At 36.4% G+C, this 22,272-nt stretch overlaps 1 protein-coding gene across 5 annotated transcripts in view; it reads right to left on the reverse strand.

Moving 5' to 3' along the window:
* Positions 1 to 22,272, reverse strand: part of TENM2 (teneurin transmembrane protein 2) — a 3,416,041-nt gene that overhangs the window by 2,503,004 nt on the left and 890,765 nt on the right. For all 5 annotated transcript variants that reach the window (XM_070232931.1, XM_070232936.1, XM_070232935.1 and 2 more), the window contains exon 4: positions 14,838 to 14,989. The gene's annotated coding sequence lies outside the window, so the exon portion shown is untranslated. The remainder of the gene's footprint in view (positions 1 to 14,837; positions 14,990 to 22,272) is intronic.

Raw genomic sequence — 22,272 nt, forward strand, 5'->3', positions numbered from 1 at the left:
AATGCAATAATTAATTAGCTAGAAGGTTAGAAGATGTATATATCAATAGCTTTCCTAGACATCATCAGTATCCAGTTAGAAAGTGTGTAAGGAAAAGATCTAGTTCACAACAGCAACAAAATTTTAAAAGTCATGGAAACAAACTGAATAAGTGATCTGTAAAATGGGAAACCATAAAACTTGAAAAAGGAGGATAGAAGCACTTGAATCAATGGGGAGCATTGCCAAGGTAAAAAATGGAAATAATCAAGATGGAGATATTTCAGTTCTCTCCCAATTATGTAAACAATAGAAATCAATGTCAGTCAAAATCTCATTTTTTGGTGAGGTGTGGGTGAATGTAGTTTACAAAATGTATTCTAAATTTTACCTGGAAGAATAAGTACATAAGGAACGCCAGAAACATTTTCAAAAGCAGTAATAATGAAAAATTGTGTCTCCTACTATGACAGCACCAGAAACACAGGTATTAATAAAAGGGAAGTTCCCCAAAGGAGTGGGAGGATGGAAGGCAGATGGGCTCTTAAGTGAAGACGAGATGCTGGTTCTAAAGTCCAAAACAGACTTGTTCTCTATATCCGTAGGCTACTGGAGCAAAACATGCTTTTAATAAGCACATTTAACAATGATTTTAAAAATGTGACTTTAAACAAGAGTCAATTTAAGTTATCATCAACTGGGCAGAGCTTAAATTGTTTATCAATGAAAGAAGACAGAGCATCATTAAGGTAAGTTAGAATGTTTTTGGATACTTTCCTAAAACACTGATATTGATAGAAAGGAGACTAAATGGACCTCATGTCTCCTGATGCCCCATTGAGAATGGTTAGATAGACTAGGTATTTCTTCCTTTAGGATTACACTGCAGTAGGAATGTTCTATAATACTTGCACATTAAGCTTAGTAGGGAGAAATCATCTCAATGTGTCCCCCATACTTGGCAAGAAAGAGACGCGGCGTTACACTTAAATTGTGAAACTCATTTTGGCTGAGAAAGCCAGGTCTTGAAATGTGCTTGCCAAGACAGTAAAATGATACAAATATGCATGCTGAATTATACATAAATATGCATATATACATAGCCACCCACACACACCATGTTTTGATGATAAATAGACCAAAGATTGATATTGAGCTATTTAGATAGATAATCAAGGGGTAGTCTAGGAGGGCTCAGGATGCATTGTACTTCGGGAAAACATTAAGCCCTCCCACACAGTAGCATGTTTTCCAGAACCCATTTAATCTGGGTTCAAAGGGATTTGAGGCTCTTGAACTGTTAGGACTTGAAAGATGAGAATGGGCTGCCTGTGACACGAGCCACAAATCTTGAGCATATGGAAGGGGCTGACCCGCTGTGCTCCACAAATGAGAAATTTGTCTCTCTTGGCTTTTTAGGAGGTGCTATGTGCGGAGACACCGGGAAAGAACAGCTCTACCAGCAAAGCCTGAAGTGACACACACGTTATTCACAACACCTTGCAATTTAAGTTTGAGGCTGAATCTAATGTGCTGGGAAAGAGGTCAATTGTAACAAACAAAGGGGAAAAGAGCCCCACAGCTGTAACTTTCACCATCAAAGCTTCTCAACCAGATTTATATTTCAAACGGGAGGCAGAAAAGGGTTTGAGGAAATATTCTCGTTTCCCTCTAAACAAAACAAAATAAAAATATTATGGTGTATCCTACCTTGTAAACTGACAACAGAATAAGCTTTGAAAACCTTGGGGGTGACGTAGGGGTGGGATCTGGCCTCATATAAAAAGAGTTATTTGATTTTACTTTATTTTTTAACAAAAGTAAATAACTAAAAGTCAAATGACAAATGGTTGTTAACTAGCTTCCATTTTCTCCCTCACTGGTGATTTTTAAAGTTCAGATGCTTTGTACCCTTGCCTCTCCTCGCTAAGGCTGTGAAATCTACAAAACGCCAATGAACTGAAGAAGCTGCGCTGTGTTTACATTAACAGCGCCTGGAATTAACTTGATCAGGTGACACTTGTTGCCTTATTAGGTAACAGTGGAAATAATTTGGGTCTCTAATTGCTCTTAGGAACAAGAGGAAACACCTGCACCCTCAGTCGTCCCTCGTCTTGAAGGCAGACTTAGGAGATTCTTCACAAACTCACTGGTATTATGCCTCCTCAGATCAATAATTGCAATCCTTAAATTCAACTCCCATGATGAGCATTTTTCCTCTCCTCGTAAAGTCATTTTTCACTTGTCCCTCTGAAATATATATCTTAATGAAATAATGGGCCCAAACAAATGAGTTTCTCTTTGGATGACACACTGGTCTGGCTCGCTGGATAGAAGATGAGGTAAAACATGAAGGCGGTGTTGATGATAGTGATTAAAACACCAGCTTTGACAGGGCAATAACTATAAAATCTTGCTGCTAGTAATAATCTCTACAATACAACCGCAATACCAGTGCACCATATGTCACAGCATAGCAATCCATCTCTACGAGTGTCACTTACTTAAGCAGGTTCCAAAAGAGCCTATCATTATTTTTAAGTGGGGGGAAAGAAGGACACAATTCCATCGCTGTACTACATTAGTCACTCCAGTTCAATCCTTCAACTGACTTATTTATTTTCATGAAAAGGAATCTATATATTCAAGCTATTAGATCAGATACCGTGAGATCTATAGTTTACATTTTTTGTTAGTATTCTTTGGATCATTTATTCCTTATCCTCCAGCCTTCTAGGAATGTGGGCTTGCTTTTTAATTGCGTTTAATTTGAACAAAAAAGTGTCTGAAATTTGCTAGTACTTACTCAATCATATGTACATATAATTTATTATTATTGGATGTAAGAGAGACTCAGTACCTGCAGCTACAGTAGCAGATGGGACTTAAGGCCAGAACAGAAACCAACGCAACAGAAAAACAAAACAATTTGGCCAGAGAGAACCTTTACAACCTAACAATAATAAAGATAATTTGTCCTTTTTTTTTTTTTTTTTTGAGGAAGATTAGTCCTGGGCTAACATCTGCCACCAATCCTCCTCTTTTTGCTGAGGAAGACTGGCCTTCACCTAACATCGGTGCCCATCTTCCTCTGTATGCAGGATGCCTGTCACAGCATGGCTTGACAAGCAGTGCATAGGTCTGCACCCAGGATCCGAGCTGGCAAACACCAGGCCGCCAAAGCAGAACCTGCAAACTTAATCGCTGTACCACCTGGCTGGCCCCTGAAGATAACTCATCTTTAAATTACGTTGGGCCTTGGCAAGGGGAGTCTCTTACATTACAGGAAAGGAAGAGTGACAAAAGTAATTATTACCAGGCTCCAAGTTTGCAAAGCAAGAAACATTGATAACGAATAAATTGTGTTGCTAGAGTGAAAGTGAAAAAAATCATTTTCCCCAGCAAATTTTTGTTGGAAATATCATCCAGGGACTATTATGTAGCTAACGAATTTAATGATTTTAGTTTCAGAAGGAGTTGCTTTACTTTGAGTGTTAAATCTCATATTAACAAATTATTGTAGGTAATCAGGCAAGTAACCTCATGTTTCTATGAATCAGCTCCCCGCTCTGTAAAATGAGGACAATAATAATACTTACTACGAAGTATTGCTGTGATTAAATAGTTAATATATGTAAATGCTTAAAATAGTTCCTGGATCATAGTCAGTGCAATACAAGTGGTTGCTAATATTGTTGTTGTTATTTACAAGAGTTAATTGCGAAGTCGGAGCAGACTTAATTCAAATCCTAGACTGCCAATTACTAGCTGGGTGATAGTGAGATCAATTAGCAAATGATTTAACCATTTTAAGCCTCCGTAAAATAGAGACAATGACAGTCTCTTCCTCAAGCTGGCAAGAGTGAGTGAGATCATGGATGATAAGCCTTTACACCTATGTCCGACGCAGAGTAAGTTTATTTTTAATAATAAAGACAGTATTCATATGGTCACATTCTTTGTCACATTCAAATAAGAAAAGTAATCTATCCAAGTCAATAGCATTTGCTTGTGTTTTCCAATCTTTTAAATTAACGAATTCACCAAAATCAGCTGTCTTTTCCCTTAGCACATCCAGACAATCCCTGATTTCTTAAATCTTATATGGCGCTTTCTCAAGATTTGATGAAAGGATCTAAAACAAATAAATGATTTTATAGGAACAGGTGCAAATATTTCTTCTCAAATGTAAGGTAAAATGTAGCTGGCTTGTAAGGATGAGACAAATGGTAACATATTCTTCTTTATGTACTTCCCCAGCAAGGTGGTATTTCAAACTCCTCAGCAGATGGTAAAAAAACATGAGGACAGCTTGTTAGAAAAAGACTCAGACTGTTAAGTCCATCACATCTCCCTTTTTCTTTCCTCATTAATTCCCTGATCCTTATTCCATTGTATAACTTAACTATCTCTATAGGCAAAAACTGCATCTAGTTCTCACTACCACTCTTTAGAGGCTTGTACAGTTCTTGAGGCATAAGCCAAGAGGTTTTCCCTAAATGAGAAACCAGCAGGAAACTTTCACCTGCTCTGCAGGCGAGCAACACTTTTCAGTGAATCTCAATGAACTCAGTACAACTGCCCCTTTGTTTCAGTGTTTGATGTTGCAGGTAGAGAAGATATTTCACTCCTATGAGTACTATAGGTCGAACTACCTCATCAAACAGAAACATATCACCAAAGATTTAAAAGAAAAGGATGAAAGAGGAAATATGGCTATACACAGAAGGAAAAATGTGTTTTATTTGGTTTTTACATAGATAGAATATTAGCTACCTAAATCAGACCCACAGTGATGTGCACAAAACATGTTTTGTACTTACATATCTTTCACTTTAAGATTAAGCCAGTGGTGTTCCCATGGAGATACCTCAAACTGTTCACTTAGGGTTTCTCTTCTAATTAGTGATTAATGCCATCTCCTAATTACAGAGAGTGGCAGATTCAATAACATGAAGGATAGTCAGAAACTTTGAATTCCTGTGGTTTTTTTTTCGGTCTAATTTGTGGGGCTAATATGCAACTTTACCTTACATTTTCCTCATCTAAAACAAGGAAAAAAAAATACTAAAACAAAGAAGGGGACTTCTGGAAAGGAAAACCTCAGGCCCCATTTGGGTAGCCCCTGCACCAGATCCAGCCCACAGAGGTATTTTGTTGGCAAATGTTTTTAAAAGGTCTAGATTATCATGCTAATATTTAAGGAGTATTAAGAAGTAATGATCTGGCTTTTGAGTTTCTCTCGAAAAACTTGAAAATCTAGCAGCATTAGGCTGACACCCGAATGGCAAAAGTGGGCTAAGTAGCTGCTAATGGCTCTCCAGTTTACCATAGATTCCATAATGCTCTCTTGTCTTATTCATCCCACCTATCACCCATTTACTGTAATTAAATGGCCTCTGTAAGCCTTTGATTTTATGACCCCTACCTCCAATTATCAAAAGTCAAAACCCTTCACCAGCAAGTCACCCATAAATCCACCAGGCAAAAGTGATTGGGTAGGTCACTCTGTTACTGCTTCTGGGGTTACACTGGCCAATATGACCATCTCTGGTCTCACGGAGGTTATAATCTAGAAATAGCGATCAAATGTACTCCAAAGATAATATAAGTAGTGCTATAAATCTACTAGTACAGATCACAAAGACATAATATACTGGTAGTCTGGACATAGACGAGGGAGAAGGGAAAGGAGAAAGATCCATAAACTGCTCATCAAAGGATGTTTCTAGATCAGCTTCATACAGTGGAAACATAATGCAAGGCACAAATGCAATTTAACAATTTCTAGTAGTCACCGTAAAAAAAAAAAAGAGAAATACTGGAAATTAATTTTAATAAATTTTTAGTCCATGAAATCCAAAATATTATCATTTCAACCAGTAATCAATATAAAAATGTTAGATATTGTACTTTTGTTTTTCATACTAAGTCCTTGAAATGCAGCTTGTATATCTATTTATGGCACCTCTCAATTCAGGCTAGCCACATTTACAGTGCTCAGTAATTACATGTACTTAGGATAGAAGAAATTTCCATCATTTCAGAAAGGCTTATTGACAGTACTGTTCTAGAACACATTCCAAGTGAAGGGAATCATGGAAATGCAGGCACACCAGATATATGAAAGCCCAAGCCATTTTCTGGAACTATTTTGTCCATTTCAATTTGATTAACATAAGTCAGATGCTTAGTAAATTACATAACAGTTTTTTGACTGCAAAAACAACAACAAAAAGTATTCAAACTAGTTTAAACAATGCTCATTATTAATGTTGAATAATAAATGTATAAGTAAGCAACCAAAACTTTTAAATTCCTAAGAAAATTTTCCAATCCACTAGTGATATATGCACCTTCAAGTATGAAATTATTGATTCATATAACTGAATAGTCCAGAGACAGCTCTAATTTCTGGAACGAGTGGATTTAAGTGTTCAAGTTAGGAATTCAGAACTCAGTCTTGCTGTTTTGCTTTGCTTCATTAGCCCAGTTATTAAGCATGCTGTTTCTTTGATGGCAAGATGGCTGCCAGAGGTTCTAGGCTTTCTTCCTGTGAACTTAGGAGTCTCAAACTTTACTTATAGCAATTCTGTCAAGTCAGGGATTTAAGTCTGCAGGTTCTGATTAGCCCGGTTTAGATTATCCATTCATCTATAAATTAATTACTATGGCCAAGAGAGTGAGATTTTATTGATGAAGTCTAATTCCCTTACCCACTCCTGAATTCCAAAGGAAAATTGAGGTGCTGTTACCCAAAGATTTATGCATGGAAGATGAGTATGCAGACCAAACTAATGTTCACTAGGTTAAATTGTGAAGAATTTTGGACACTTTATTACAGCTTTCAGATAAATAAGTTTTTGTTATTATCTGATTTTGCTCCCATGATAAGCTGGAGCCCCTAGAAAGCACACATACTGAACAGTCCTCTGGTAGTTAATAATCCAGGGCAGCATAATTCTCATCTTATGCAGATACTAGTAGGCAAATTCTTCAAAGAAACATAAAACTGTTAAACATCTGCAATATAATTGGTTGAAAAGTGGAAAAAAATCAACCTATCAATAGATCAGTTACTCTCACTTTAAACAAATTGTCCTAATGTTTGGACTCATTAGTTAAAATGTTTTATGTCTTATTAATACAGCTGTTATGATCACTTCATATAAAACTCAATCACACTAATTCCAGGTAATTTCTAATTGCCTTTTAAATTTTTTCACTAACTTTATTCTTGAGTGTTTTATTTAAATTTTAGCTCAATATACTTTCTATGATTAAGTAAAATGTACATAATCATTTATTGTTTATTAACATTTTTAAGATGTAGAGATAAAAGTATAAGAATAAAGGTGTAAATGAAGAAAACATAATATATAGTTACTATGTGTGATATGTACCCTAAGTCTTACAAGTTTGGGCTCATCTAGCCATAGTTTATTACTTCTTGATAATTTCTTTCCAATGAATTCACAGGTGTTCACTTGTTTTCAGAGTTAATTTACTTTTGAAGAATTCATTCTAGTTGATAATATGCTGCCATTTAGTCATATATACTGACATATTTAGCTTCAAATAAAATATTCAAGTACTTTGAGGTAAATTTATTATTAGTGGGAAAACACCTCCAATTTACATAACTTGTACTTGGTTAACTTTTAACAGCATTTGTAATAAGTATCCGGAAGGTCTTATCGCTTATATCAAAATACAAATCAATCTAATTTTAATAAATTCAAAAGCATTGTACTGTACTTGTATCATTATATGTAATATGAGGTTAGGTTTTTAAAAAAAATGGCGTCATCATAAATTTTTACTGTATTCCAAGTGGTAATTTTCATAGGTAGTTGTCATGGAATCATTTGCGTCTTTTGATATTTTACAAATACCAACTATTATCATTTTAGTAATATAATATAAATATAAATTAAAAGCCCAAAGTTGTATAGCAAGAGACTAGGTCTACAAAATTGCAATGACTTAGAAAATTCGGAGTTTAAAAATACCTTCTGCTAAGTCCTGATTTAATTCCTATTTAATAGAAAGTGAAATACCCAACAGAATGCTTTACATATTTTTATAGGCAAATAGAACTTAAATTACCAAATAATTTTAAAATAGTATTTTTATTCCATTATCCCAAGATTTCCAAGTAGTGTCTTGAGTCTCTTATCTCAGAGAAGGAGATTACTGAGGTGATTTTGCAGAAGAATCAATAAAAACAATATTTTAGCTTAAACTATCAAGAAAATTAAAGACTCCGCATGTGTTTAATGAATGAATTACCTTCCAGCTTTACTATTAGGAAAGTGCTGTAGAATACCAGTCATTTCACCCTCAATAATGCAGCTGTAACATTAAGAATCCATTACGTGATTTTAGTCGCTCAATAGAAAACTGTTGAGTGAATGTGTACATGGCAATGGTTATCTTTTTGTTTTACTTTCTTTTTTACTATTGTTGTTGTTGTTACTATTCTATTCTAACGTAGAGTATTTTGCCAAGGTGAAATAGCTCCAAATGAAGACAAGTCAAAGTAAGAAGTTTACTTTCATTCAATCAAAGGTACTGAATGGCCAACATTTCCTGCTCATAATAAAAGGTAATATTTTGAATTGTCTGCTTCTGAATACCTGGCTAAAACTGTCCAGGAGTTCCAAAGGTGCAGGTTAGCTCTCAAAGTGAATGGTGCATAATTTTAACTTAGATCTTCCAAAAATTCAAATTCCCACACTCCATACTTGCAGATTCAAATTCCATAGGACTAATTCTATAAGGACTAAGAATCTGTATTTTAAACAAGTAACTCACGTAACTTTTCAGCCGGCAATTCTCAGACTGTAAAACATATACTGTATCTATCCACTTAAATATTTAATAATCTTTAGGTGATACTAGTTTTGCACCCTATCTCCATCCCCTACTGCTACAGCCATGTTTGTTGAATTGCATTTAATGTTACCTACTCAGCTTTAATCAATGGTAGTGACATAAAAATTGACTATATAAAATATTACATATAGTCCTTAAACCAACTATCAAATATATTATAAAATATTGTATTTTATTGAAAATATTTTACCGTATTTAATATACCTATTGGTTCTTGAATGTCCAAAAGAAAACTGAATGTTCAGCTATAATAAATACCACAATTATCATTAATACATTTCATCCTTCTGCTTAGCATGATAATTGTGTGTCTCGCCCCCTCTCTCTCTTTCTGTCTCTCTCTGCCAATAGCAGATGCATATCAGAATCACTAGGAAAATAGTTTGAAAATCCACAGCCCTAGCCACTCTACTATGATGGAATCTTATTGAAGGCATCCTATAATATTAATTTCGAAAGTGTTTCCTAGTCATTTCAGACTCTGACCCCTCAACTAAATTGAGAACCACAGCTATAGACAGTGAGAAGAGGTCATCCCCAGAATGTAGACGAATAAAATAAAATTAATACCCTGCTCTCGACGAGTTTCTGCCACCAGATCTGCAGGCATTTATAAACAAAACTAAGAACACAAATTCCAAATTTTCCTATAAAAGAAAAACTCCCGTTTCCTCTACTCATAATATTTCTGACACCAAACGTGTGGATTTCTCCTGCACGTTGAGCAATTCTGACACTAACTACTTGGAGTTTACTCAGAGCCCACAGGTGAAGGTCTTAGCCACAAGACTGCCCCCAACCTGACACCAGTCAAGAGTCCAGGCCTCCCATACTTTGGCCAGCTATAAATTGGTATTCCCACTACCCCCTCCTCTGCTTTGATAATTTGCTATTACAGCTCACAGAACTTAGGGAAATACTTACATTTACAGGTTTATTATAAAGGATACAATAAAGAATACAGAGGGGCAGTCAGATGAAGAGGTTGATAGGGCAGCGTGGAGGCTCTGCGCACCTCTCTGGATGTGTCACTCTCCCAGCACCTCCAAACCCTGTTGTGTTCAACAACCTGGAAGCTCTCCAAACCCTTTCTTTTACGGTTTTTATGGAGGTCCCACTACTTTGTCATGGTTGATTAAATCATTGGCCATCAGTGATTAACTTAGTCCCCAGCCTCTCTCTCCTCTCCAAGGTTGGGGGGATGGGGCTGAAAGTCCCACCCCTTTATTGGCATAGTTGGTTCTGCTAGAGACTAGCTCCCATCCTCTAAGAGTCAGGTCTTTAGCATAAACTCAGGAATAGCTGAAAGGGACCTATTATGAGTAACCAAAGATGCTCTTCTCACTTGAATGCTCAAGAAACTACAGGGGTTTTAGGAGCTATGTGCCAGGTACCCAGGATGAAGACAAATATGTATTTCTTATTATATCACATTCTCTAATATCATTGCTGAATAATTTTTATGAGATTTTCCTAACAGTTTTATGAAGACACAAACGGAGGTGGGTATTGCAACTAACTGACAAAATTTCTTTGTTTTGTCTTTCTCCAAGTTTTTCTTTTCCCTTCCTCTTACTGAAATCTCTCCTTCATCCTAAAGCATCTAGTCTGCTCACCCTACGTCTTGACATGCCATTCTTCTGTATGGTAACAGCGCTCTCAGACTGACATCCTATCCACTCCCATCCTTGCAAGAACAAAAGCTGCTCTTCAGATCTACCCTCCTCTTTCGAAGTAAAGAACAAATTTGTTTCCTGTCGCTTCAGTAAAATGGAGTGAACTGACACATATGCCTGACTTGAATGTAGTGGAGTCAATTGTGTTATTATATTTAAAGTTAAAAGGTATCAAGAGAACGAAGCTGTTAATAATAAAAGATCAGAAAATTGGGGGAAAGTCAGAGAAAAGAAAGTTCCCCCTGATTACCTAGAACACTTGAATCTGTTGGAGCCAGAATAAAGAGGGTCGTATTGTCTTATGGGGGATTTGCTGTTTGGTTCAAGTCCCAATGTCAAATGCTTCCATCAAGCTGACAGACACAATAAAATAGATTTGTATTCATTGAACTGGTAAATATTTATAGTAATATTTGGACAGTTTTTAGGAAAAAGCAGATATTATGATCATGTATGAATTTCCACTAAAAACAAACTCTTCCTCCCACCATAAACACACAAACACACACACACACACACAAACTTTTTCTTAATCTTGAGTAAAGTATGTACTGAAAACCTCATTACCTGAATTGCCTTGTTTAACTATAGAACATCACGTCACACTGAAACGTCTTGTATTTCTCAGCATCCCTTCCTTTAGACAATGGTCAACACAGACACTTCTAAATGCTAAATAGTCTCTAAATTCTCAGGACAATAGAAATGCTTTAGTCTAATAACTTCTTTTCCCCAAATAAATAAAAGTACAGATTCTACTAAGATGATGACATAGAAGGCAAACATGTCCATAAAATATAAATTAAAAAAAATAAAGCTTTATTACAAATACATTACTCTATCTTAAGTAACCAAGCACTGAGGCAAATGCTTCCTATGTTTAGGCAGAAGCACTCATTTTGTTATGCAAGGTCATGTATTTTGAAATGACAATCCACGTCGGAGTATTTTGCCCCTAGAGTCTTCATTCAGAGTATTTTCCAGTAGTGTCACAAGCAGATAAATGCACCTAATTACTAGATTGCACATCCTGATGTATGTTTATTTGACTATGCAAACAACCCACCAAATGTACAATTTTCTCTTCTTAAAAAACATAGTAATTTAAATGCAAAAGATATGTTAATCAGTATTATCACTGAGATTTTTCATATGTCAAGTTAGGATGCTTGGAATGATGATTTTGCTGTCAGCAATAAAACGGGTTACACTGGAAATCCACTATGGAAACATCTCAACAATCTCAATAAAATGGAACTCACAGTCCCCCTGTCAGATTAAGGCAAGCATGGTGCTGGCTTTTATATGATAATAATTTGGTAAGTACAAACCATTTCCAATAAGAGTAGGGCAAGGTAGAGCCTGGCCTATAAAATAGGGGGAAAGAGTGTATAAATCATCAAGCACAAACTTTAAGCAAAGGGAATAAAAAGGACATGCTCTTCCAAATTACTGTACAAGTTCTTGTGAAGTAGAGTAGTCATTGCAATGTGAAAATTTGAAGTTGAGGGGTTTTAATCATAGGAGGGTGGTGGGGATTCAGCAGTGGAAGGGTGCTCCTATTAGCATTTCCTGCAGTAATTGTTATTTTAATTGACTGAAATAAACTACAATGCCCCAGGCCAGTGATAAAACTGTATAGGTTGGCAGCTTTTTCCACTTTAGGAAAGAGACCCATCAAGAAAACTTATACTTTCAATTAAAAAAAAGTATTATTATTCACTTTTATCAATGCAAAATAGTCTAAAAACTTTTCTCCTTGTGCCCCCTTCATCACACTATTACATGTCAGATTTGTCTTTTATCTTCAGTCAGAAAAGTTTCATTTGGGGGGTTGTTTTCTAACTAGGAATTTACCCAAAATTGCCTCCAAATCTCCACCTCTGCCTTCTCATTTCTCTTCCAAAAGACTTGAAAACTCTTAAGGCATTATTATTTTATTATAAATTCTAATTTGTTAATAGGGTGACTACGTAGAAACTTCTGGCAATTGACATCCATAAAAAAAGCAATCATTTCATTCCTGATACACTCAACTGTGTACTTTCTAAGTACAAAACTATGCACTGATGGTATGAGGTTTCAGAGGTGAAAATGTTGTTCCTCTTAAGTATAAAGTTAAAGTAATAAGATGCATTTAAAGCTTTATGAATTGGTAGAAAGAATAGAAGTGCTATTTAAGAAATCTAATTATTTTGCTTGGGTACAGGTTGAATTTCATTTTGGGGGTAGAGAATTGGAGACCTCTTAGGAATAAAATGAGTTAGTTCAGAAATGAGGGCATGAAAGCTTAAGCAGCGGGGAGGTTGCAGTGGGATTCTGCAAAAAGTGGGTGAAAGACTTGATTTGAAAGTAAAAAAAAACAGTGTAAATGACTGATTATGTAATCAGGATAGAAAAAGAGATGAAAGATAAAAAAATAGTGCTATAAATGTTATAAAGTGGGAGACAGAGAGAACTGCAAAACTGGAAGAGAAAAGAAATGTTGAAGTGAAAGATGATTAGCTCACATTGACGTATGCTAAATCAATGACAAACATATGTGTTTGATATGTAGAGATCTACATTTCCAGACATTAATGAGTGAGAAAGAATGAAAGCAGTGGAAGACAGAGAAAGTTACAGATTTATTCCTCAGTAGGCCCAGAGACTAAAGAGAATACTTTGGCCTCTCAAAAGATATGATGTAATTATTATAGTGAAAACATAGCATACACATATTAATTCAGAAAATCATCTATTATAAAACCTTATAAAGTATGCCTAGAGATTAAATACTCAAGCAATATGATAATGCTGATAAATTGGTCTGCAATATCAAGCATTGTGGCTTGATAATGTGAGAGACTCTGACAAGTAAGCCAAAGTGTTCCCAAAACTTCCAAGAAATTGAACAACGAAACATCCTCAGAAGAAATTTGAACTTTGATCTTTCCTAACCTATCCTGCAAAGTCTTTAAACTGCCTGCTTTCCTCAGAAGACTCACTTTGGAGCTGCTCTCATACTGCAACATTTTAACAAAGGCTTGAGCTGATGACTTTGGTTGGTGTTTCTCTTCCCACAATCCTTAGAGCAGGTTGACCTCAGACAGTTCTACATCTTGAGGTGCTATATCACCCTCAGTTGTCTCCAAGTATCACTTTTTTCAGGTAATAGATCTATGATTCCTTCTAGAGATTGGCAAACTTATTGAGAAACATCCCAGAATTGCGGAAAAATCCCAACCAAATTATTTTTGAGAGAATCTAAGAAATAGACTCTTAGAAAAAGTACTATTAACCTGATATGGTTTCCCACAAGTCTACAAATTACAAGAAAACAAACAGCCTAACTCTGACAAAGATTCTTTGCATGACCAAACTTTAGTCAGTCTTCTGAATCTTTTTCTGGGTACATCTGTGTACTTCCTTGTAAAATCTAATTTTAGCATGTACCCTGCTAAGTCAGTTTAACTGTAACCCCGACTCTTGATATCTGATCATCCTTGATATCTGATCAGGTTTCTCATCCTCCACCATGCCCCAGATGATGTCTGATCACTCTGGCCTGCCTTTAGCACAAATCCTGTTAGATCAGTTCAGTCAGAACCCCCATTACCCCTAAGGTTTCCTCTTAGTAATTTCTATCCACTGACCCCTACCCTGTTCCTTGGCTATAAATTTCCATTTGCCCATGCTGTATTCAGAGTTGGGCCCATGCTCGCTCTGCCACTGTAAAATCCCATTGCAGTTTTCCCTATATCTATGGTCATGGTCCTTGTTAAAGTCTACCTTACCATCTTTAACAAGTGTCATTGAATAAGTTTTTTCTTTTATGCCTTCTATCATATTGAGGCTGTCTCTCTTATGAAGACGATGGGACAATAGCAACTGAAAATTATTTATATCCATTTTACTCCAACCTAAAATACTTCTGCTTCCATTTTCACAAACTGAATGAATGGTCCCCTTTTCCAGAAAAACAGAATCTTTGTGTTCATAGAGATTCAGTGGCTAGATACTGAAGTATCAAAATGGCTGTTGACAGACTACATCATTTAAAGCAACCTTCTTTAGGATAAACGAGAAGTCACCTGCAAAATTCCCAAAGAAGAGATAATACAGAAACTATTGCATTTCCTACCGAATAAAATCATTCAATTTAGAAGGACTTTAGTAAGATCATCCCAATTTTGAAAGTTAATTTTATTTTTATGTTTTAGAGACAAGGGAAGAATAAAACTCTCTTTCCCATGAAGGGCATTTATAGAAAATCTTAAAAGAAATGTAGGTTGACGGACCTACCTGTGGTAAAGAACAGGTTTTCTGATGATTGGAGCCAAGACGAGGATTTCCCGCAGACTGAGGTTTCTTAAAGTGCTTCAGGGTCTCTGTCTGCTATTTTCTTATCTAATGTATCTTCAACTCTCAGCCCTTAATGACAGTGTTCTAAGGACCTAGAAGGAGGGGAAAAGACATTTTTGAAAAGACTGCTGAGCTACAGCAAAGTCACCTTGTACTTGCTTCAGATGTTGTGTACTCAGGAATATAAAACAGAAACATCTTGTTACAGCAGTCAACTTACTGAAAACCTGGTCAGGGTGGAGAGGCTAGGACACATCCAAGTAGTGTAAAAAATGGGACAAAAGACTCTCACTGTATATACAAGGCCAGTTTGGTTTCAAGAATTGCTTTTGCAAAGCATGATGCTGCATGTTGTTTGAGAAAGAAGTGGCAGGGGTGAGAGGGGCTAGAGAGAGAAACCTGAGCAAGGTTGTTATTCAATATATATTTATGGAGTGCCCACTACACACAGTTACAATGTCAAATGAGAGTTAGATTACACCTTTCCAGTGTTTCCAGTGCAGCTGGGTAAAAGGCAAGAAAACATGCAATTATAATGCAATGGGATAAATGTGATGGTGGTAGGTGACGTGCGTGATTATGGTAGAGGCTATATATTACCTAAATTTGGGAGGAGAGAAGAGAGAAAGTCTTCCCAGGAAAGATACTTCCAATAAGAGAGCTGAAGGAAGTGTAGTGGTTAATCAAGTTAGAACACTGAAGACTCAGGTACAGAAAACTATATACAGCAAGAGGGAAGAGTAAGAACATGAAGGTGTTAGAAAGACCTAAATTTTGGAAAGTGAGGAAACAAATCTTATTTCTATGCCTTGTTTAAGAGGAGAGACCTGAACCTATAAATCCCAATCAGATCTTGAGAAATGAAAGCATGCCTAGCGGAGGGTCATGCTCACTCTAGGCTTTATGAAAGTCTTCACTGAATTTTTACCAACTTACTTTTAACTCATTAATAAAAGTTTTTCTGAAGTTAAAGTGTCTAAATTTGATGGATTTTTGGATCTAAATCAAATGAATATATGTAGCATATGTAATTTTTTAAAGAAAACAGCTTTTATTTTTTAAAGACTGAACAAAGAAACAAGTTTGTCTTTGGATTTGGCTAGGCTGGGATGCTGATAAGATGGCTGTTTGCAAATGGACCAGTTTGTGTCCACGAGTAGTATATATAGGCACCCATATAAATATGCATACACATATGTAGACACACGTATCCTTTTCTTTTCTTTTCTTTTTTTTGACTCTCCTGTCTTTTGGAACTATGCTGGTAAACCTAAATATGTTTAAGAATTAGTAATACTTTTGCAAAACGGGTTATTTTTATCTAATGAACATATGCAAGGGCAATTTAGCAAAGTGGTATATATCAAGTATTAAAATCTATTTGATCTAAAGTTCTGAAACAAAACCATTCAACTATATCAACCTACTCATTGGTTTGAAAAGTGGATTTTCATAATCCTCTATGTACACTGAGTTTTCCAGCTAGTTTTCCTGAGAGAAACAGAGAGAGAAGTTTCTTGTTTGAAATGCATACTGATAGCAGTACCTTTTCAGACTTTGGTCCTTTCACAGAGGAAGAACACCAGTCACCACATGGGTCTGCTTCCCTCCCTGATAACCTCAGAGCCCTGATCCAATTATCTTTTACCTTAAACTGCAGAGAAAAAGAACTGTTAGAGATGAGGTGCGGCACATGGTGGGTGAAAGTGGATCGTGTGTTTTACTTGCCACAAGAACTGCTGAGCAAATAGGTAGTTTTTCTTCGTATAAATCAACTGTGTGCACTGGGTTTAAGCTACTTTGCCATCAACTTGGATTACACTGAGTTACACACGTCTCAAGACCTGATTGGTAGTGTAGAAACAATAATATTGAATTGACTAAGTAAGAGTTCTGCCGACTAGAACTGAAGAGTTCAGTTTGGGCCAATGAATACGTAGTTATACATCAGTTCTTATAAAGACCGAGTTTATGATAATGCATATAAAGTACCCTGTTTCTTTTCATACTTTTAAGTTATGATCATATTATGCTAAATTTTAAATGCTATTACTAATCATTCATTAAGTTATAGTAATATGTTATAGGATCTGAGTGAAAAAAAAAAACAAACCTCTGCTTCTCCTTCTAAAAACCCCAAAAGAAATGATGTAATAATACAATAACACCTCCATTAAGAAAAATTTTAACCTATTTCTTGTGGTTTCAGTCTTCCGAAGAGTAAGTTTCTGCCATCATGCATATGGTATATTTTACCGTGTTCTTTAATTGGTCAGGGAAAGTGGTTCTTTCTCCTCTCTCTGAAGGTTACTATAGTCAAAATGTGTTGTGTTTGCCTACCTAGAGCCATCCTCTCTCTTCTGTAAATAGATGACCTCAATTACTTGTTAGAGACCACATTCCCTTCATTTGGCTATAATTTTGTTGAGACACTTATTTGAGTTGTTGATTATAGTACTAGCATAACATGGGTAGAAAATGACCCAAATTAGGTCAACCAAAATTTGTCTCAGAATTTGGATCCTGAGTACAGTGAACTAATGATACAGACCCTGATATCAGTTTCCCTACATTAAACCCAGCATATACGGGGTTAAAACCAAAACACTCATTCCCTGCTTACTCTCTGGCTTCCCAGCTGCAGAATCCACTATCCTCCATGAAGACAGACACCACCAAAGACAAGCACCTGGATGCTTTATCTCCTCCCCACAAAGAGATACAGGCTGGCAGGAAAGCTGCTGACCAGCAAGGTCACGGGCTTCCTCCTCTCTGCAAGTAGTCTCAAGGCCAAAGACAGGCTGGTGGGAAAGCTCCGACCAGCAAAGCCATATGCTCCCTCTCCCCTACCTAAAACCCCAAATAAAAACCCTTCCTTTTAGCTTTTTGGGGAGTTTGGGATTTCAGTGTTAGTTGCCCTTTCTCCTTGCTCAGTGCTGTGCAATAATCAAATTCCTACTTTCTTCCACTACACCCAGTGTCAGACATTGGCTTGCTGCACAACGGGTGAGCAAATCCACTTAAGGTTCGATATCACTAACAGAGAACAGTTTATTCATTCTGTGACAGTGGGAACCTGATGATTCTTTTCATTTGTTTTAAATCCCTATGTGTTACAGTTATCCTATTTCTGTATTTTTTAGGAAGATTAGCCCTGAGCTAACATCCATACCCATCTTCCTCTACTTTATTTGTGGGACACCTGCCACAGCATAGCTTGACAAGGGGTGCATAGGTCTGCACCCAGGATCTGAACCGGTGAACCCCAGGCCACCGAAGCAGAACGTGTGAATTTAACTGCCACAGCACTGGGCAGGCCTCATATTTCTGTCTTTGTTGAAGGCTGGTGGTTCTACTTTTCCGTCTATTACATGAGCTTCCCCATGTATTCCTCCCCCCAATTTTTTTTTGTTGGCTCAAGTTAGCCATAGATGATTTCTATTGCTGGTAACCAAAGAACACTAACTGACACAAAGACTGATAGTAAAGCTCATAGGGGATGAAGCGAGTACTAAAGCAACTGTATTATAAGGCAAAATTAAGGTAACATAAGGAAGAAACAAATAATAAATTATGGGGGAATACAGGAGAGAGAGCTAGCTTATGTTTGCTTAAAAATAAGTTTTTATGGAAGGATTAAAAGAATGGATGGAATTTTCAGAGAAGACGATGAGTCTGTCTAAGGAAGAGGGAGTAACATCAGCAAAAGGAAGAAGGGAAGACAAGTTCACGATGCAATCAAGGGTTAGGAATAACCCCAGTTCATACATATATACAGGGGGGCATAGAAAGAAATGGGAGAAAAGATTGGGAAGGATGGTTTGTCCACTTTTAAAATAAATGTTGATTGCAGTGCTGTAATGTAATGGTGAATAAGGCAGACATGTTCTCTACCTTCAGGAAACTTACATTTCCCTGGAGGAGAGAGACAAATGGCTAATAAAAACATTCTCCAACAAACAAAATACTTAAAAAATGTAGTAAGTTCTGTGCAGGAAACAAGGGACTAAGACACAGAGATTAAGGGCATGGTGCCTGGATGATTGAGGGAGAGCTGGAGGAAGGTTGTGATATACTGGATTAGAATTTAATTATAGGAAAATAGGAGGAATGGAGCATTCCAGGTAAAGGAACAACAAATATGAATGTCCTAAGGAGAGAAGACTTCAACTTATTCTCGGAATTGATTGAAGATGACTCCAGCCAGGTGAGCAAAGGATAGCATGGCATAACATAATGCTGAGGATACAGGCAAGAGTCATCCTATAGTTTTTTTTATGCCCAAGAGAGTGGTTTGAAATTCATTTCAAATTTATAAGTAAGCTATTTACATTTTATAAGGATCAACTTAATGGTTATGGTGGGGTACAATCAGTCTTGAATGATAAATGATTTAAGTGATGAAGAAATGTGAGGAATTGGAGCCGGCCCTGTGGTGTAGTGGTTGAGTTCAGCGCACTCCGCTTCAGTGGCCTGGGTTCGCAGGTTGGCATCCCAGACATGGACCTACACCACTTGTTGGCCATGCTGTGGCAGCGCCTCACATATAAAGTGGAGGAAGATTGGCAACAGATGTTAGCTCAGGACTAATCTTCCTCAGAAAAAATAAAGAAATGTGAGGAATGGAGAAGCGCATATCACGGCAGACATAAGGAAGACTTAAATATGAGTAATGACGTAGTTTTTTTTCTTTTGAAATTAAATACAAAATTTAGAACTACTGAAAGTATTTATTATAGTGACAGCTATCTTCCATAATGATATTATCCGCAATACATATTTCCACTGCTAATCTGCTATAATATTTATACTTCCTACCATGTCATTTAGCACTTAATTACATGCTGACCAGTACTGTGTATTTTACATTATATTTTGTTCCCCAACTAGGCTGAAAACATCTTGAGGGCATCACCTATGCCATATATTTCTGTATCTTTCACATTACCTAACTTATATTTGATATAGATATGAATTAGCAATAATAATAAACATGTATATAAGGCTTACTATGTTCTAGGCACTGTACTAAGGGCTTTATGCATATAATTTCACTTAATCCTCATTCCAAACCTATGAAAAGGCCCAGTTATTATTTTACAGATGAAAAACTCTAAAGTTGCCATGATTAAGTCCCTTGTCAACTTATGACTAATTGATTAATTGACATAAAGTTTTCAAGATGAAAAAAAAGGATCTAGTCAGATAGGCCATTGGTAAAAGTATTTTGAAAGAATACATGTGAATGACATTTTCATGATATTATACTACTTCCTGGTCCAATTGGGAATGATCATGAATCTGTTCCTTGTGATAGAATCCCACATAGTTCTTCTATCTGCATTTGCCAGCTATTCCTGACAACACGTGTCATTTAAATGAAAGGGTTTATTTAATACAGATCACTTGACACTGTCTCACTTATCTTCTCTTTCATTTAATTAAGCTAAACCATATTTCTCCCACCACTAAATCAAAAAGCTGAGTACAGACTCTACAGTACATGCGACTGGTTCATTTTGTCTAGATCCTAAGCATTTCTAACATCTAAATATATATGCAGAAATACCTATCAAATAATGATTGTGACACAAATTATGATTGTGGCCCAATTATCTCAACAGATACAGATGCCATAAAGTTTAAAAGAGAAAGGAGACAGAGATATAAAGTGGAAAAAAATAACAAACACAACAGTAATGGGAATTAGAAGAAAACATAAAGACTGTCAAAGAAAATTACTGTTGTGCTCACTACAGGAGGCCACAAAAAGGAAAACAAAAATAAAAATAATTTAGATTCTACCCTGAGGCATACAAATATAAAAACAATGGAGGAATTTTAATTGGGCAAAAATGCTCTAAATGTTTACTTAAAACTATTTCTCTGCTTAAAACACAACTACAGTGATGACATACTTGACATTTGCTCACAATCCATTTTTCTCATCCAAAGTTTAAATTTTATAAACAGCCAATTCCAGTTTCTATTTTGGTTCACATTCTGAATGCAAAGAAATATGTCCCATGCCCCCTTAGGAAGAGAGTATTTAAATGATAAGTGGAAGATGGTATTAAAAGAAATATCAACACACAAATTTGTATGTTGGAAATCAGACAGATCAGATAAGACAATTGGCAATAGGAGTAGTGAACATGAAGAAGGAGGAGGGGGAGGCGGAAGAGCAGGAAGAAAAGGAGAAGGAGAATAAGAAGAAGGGGAAGATTCCCACTACCACACACAGACATACACGCGCGCATGCGCGCGCACGCGCACGCGCACACCCCCCCCCCCCCCCCACCCCACACACAATTGTTGAGATTTGCCCAGTTCTTCTAGGAGTGATTCATTTTCTGGCCGTGTTTAATATCTTCTCCACCCCTCCTCACTCTCCCCGGCCCCACTCCTAATTTGATGAATGTTTCTTGGTTTAGCGAAAATTGGGTCATTCAGAAATATTAGGATCACAACAGGCTGATTAATAACTGTATTGAAAAGCTAAATTTTGGTGATAGACGACATAAATCTCTCTCATATGAGATGTTGGCTCTGCAGCCTGCAGAGTTGACAGAGTTGAGATCTTGGGTTTAGCTGAATTTCTTTAGGAGCTCTGGCAAAGCAGGACCACAAAGAAAATGCCATTAGAGGCGTTCATATTTTCTTAAAGGAGCGGCAGAAACTTGGATTGAGAAAACTCTGTAAATCATCACTGGCTATTTAGGTAGAGTAGGAAAAAGTGGCATAATAACATGTGAATGAAAATGCTTTTAAAATATTATTAAAATGCAGTCCTCAATTCTTCAAGAATTTAGAGAATTAGTCACTTGTTGCCTCAGTACACAAAATTCAGTTTAGCCTAAACAATTCTAATAAATATAAAAGACCCTGGAAATACATAAAAATAACATTTTGTAAACATCATATGGCTTCACAATTTGGGGCCAATTTACACATTTTACTTTTTTTCTTATATGTGTTACAAAATATTCTCCTTATTTTTAATCTTTTACTTCCCTTTAGTCATACATCTTTTCACCACAGAAGCAGTTTTTTTTAAGAGGACACTATCAAAACATCATGGGACACTTGTGTCTCATAAGCATAATTTAAGAAATGCTAACTTAAGATTTGTTTTCCTTCCCTGAATAAAACACTATTACTCAGAAACTTGGTCAGAGTAGTAGGGCATAGTGCATGCAGGAATTAGTCTAGAAGCTGAAGATGAAACGCAAGGGAAAACTGTTCTAAGCAAAGCCACAAAATTAAAGCTCTTACACATTCCAGAACTTTCTGAAAAACCCGCCACTCTTCCCACCAGTGGACCGAATTGTGGTTCTATCTCAAATCTTGCAGATCTTCTCTATTCCCAACTCTG

The sequence above is a fragment of the Equus caballus genome, chromosome 14, assembly GCF_041296265.1.
Source record: "Equus caballus isolate H_3958 breed thoroughbred chromosome 14, TB-T2T, whole genome shotgun sequence".
NCBI lineage: Eukaryota > Metazoa > Chordata > Mammalia > Perissodactyla > Equidae > Equus > Equus caballus.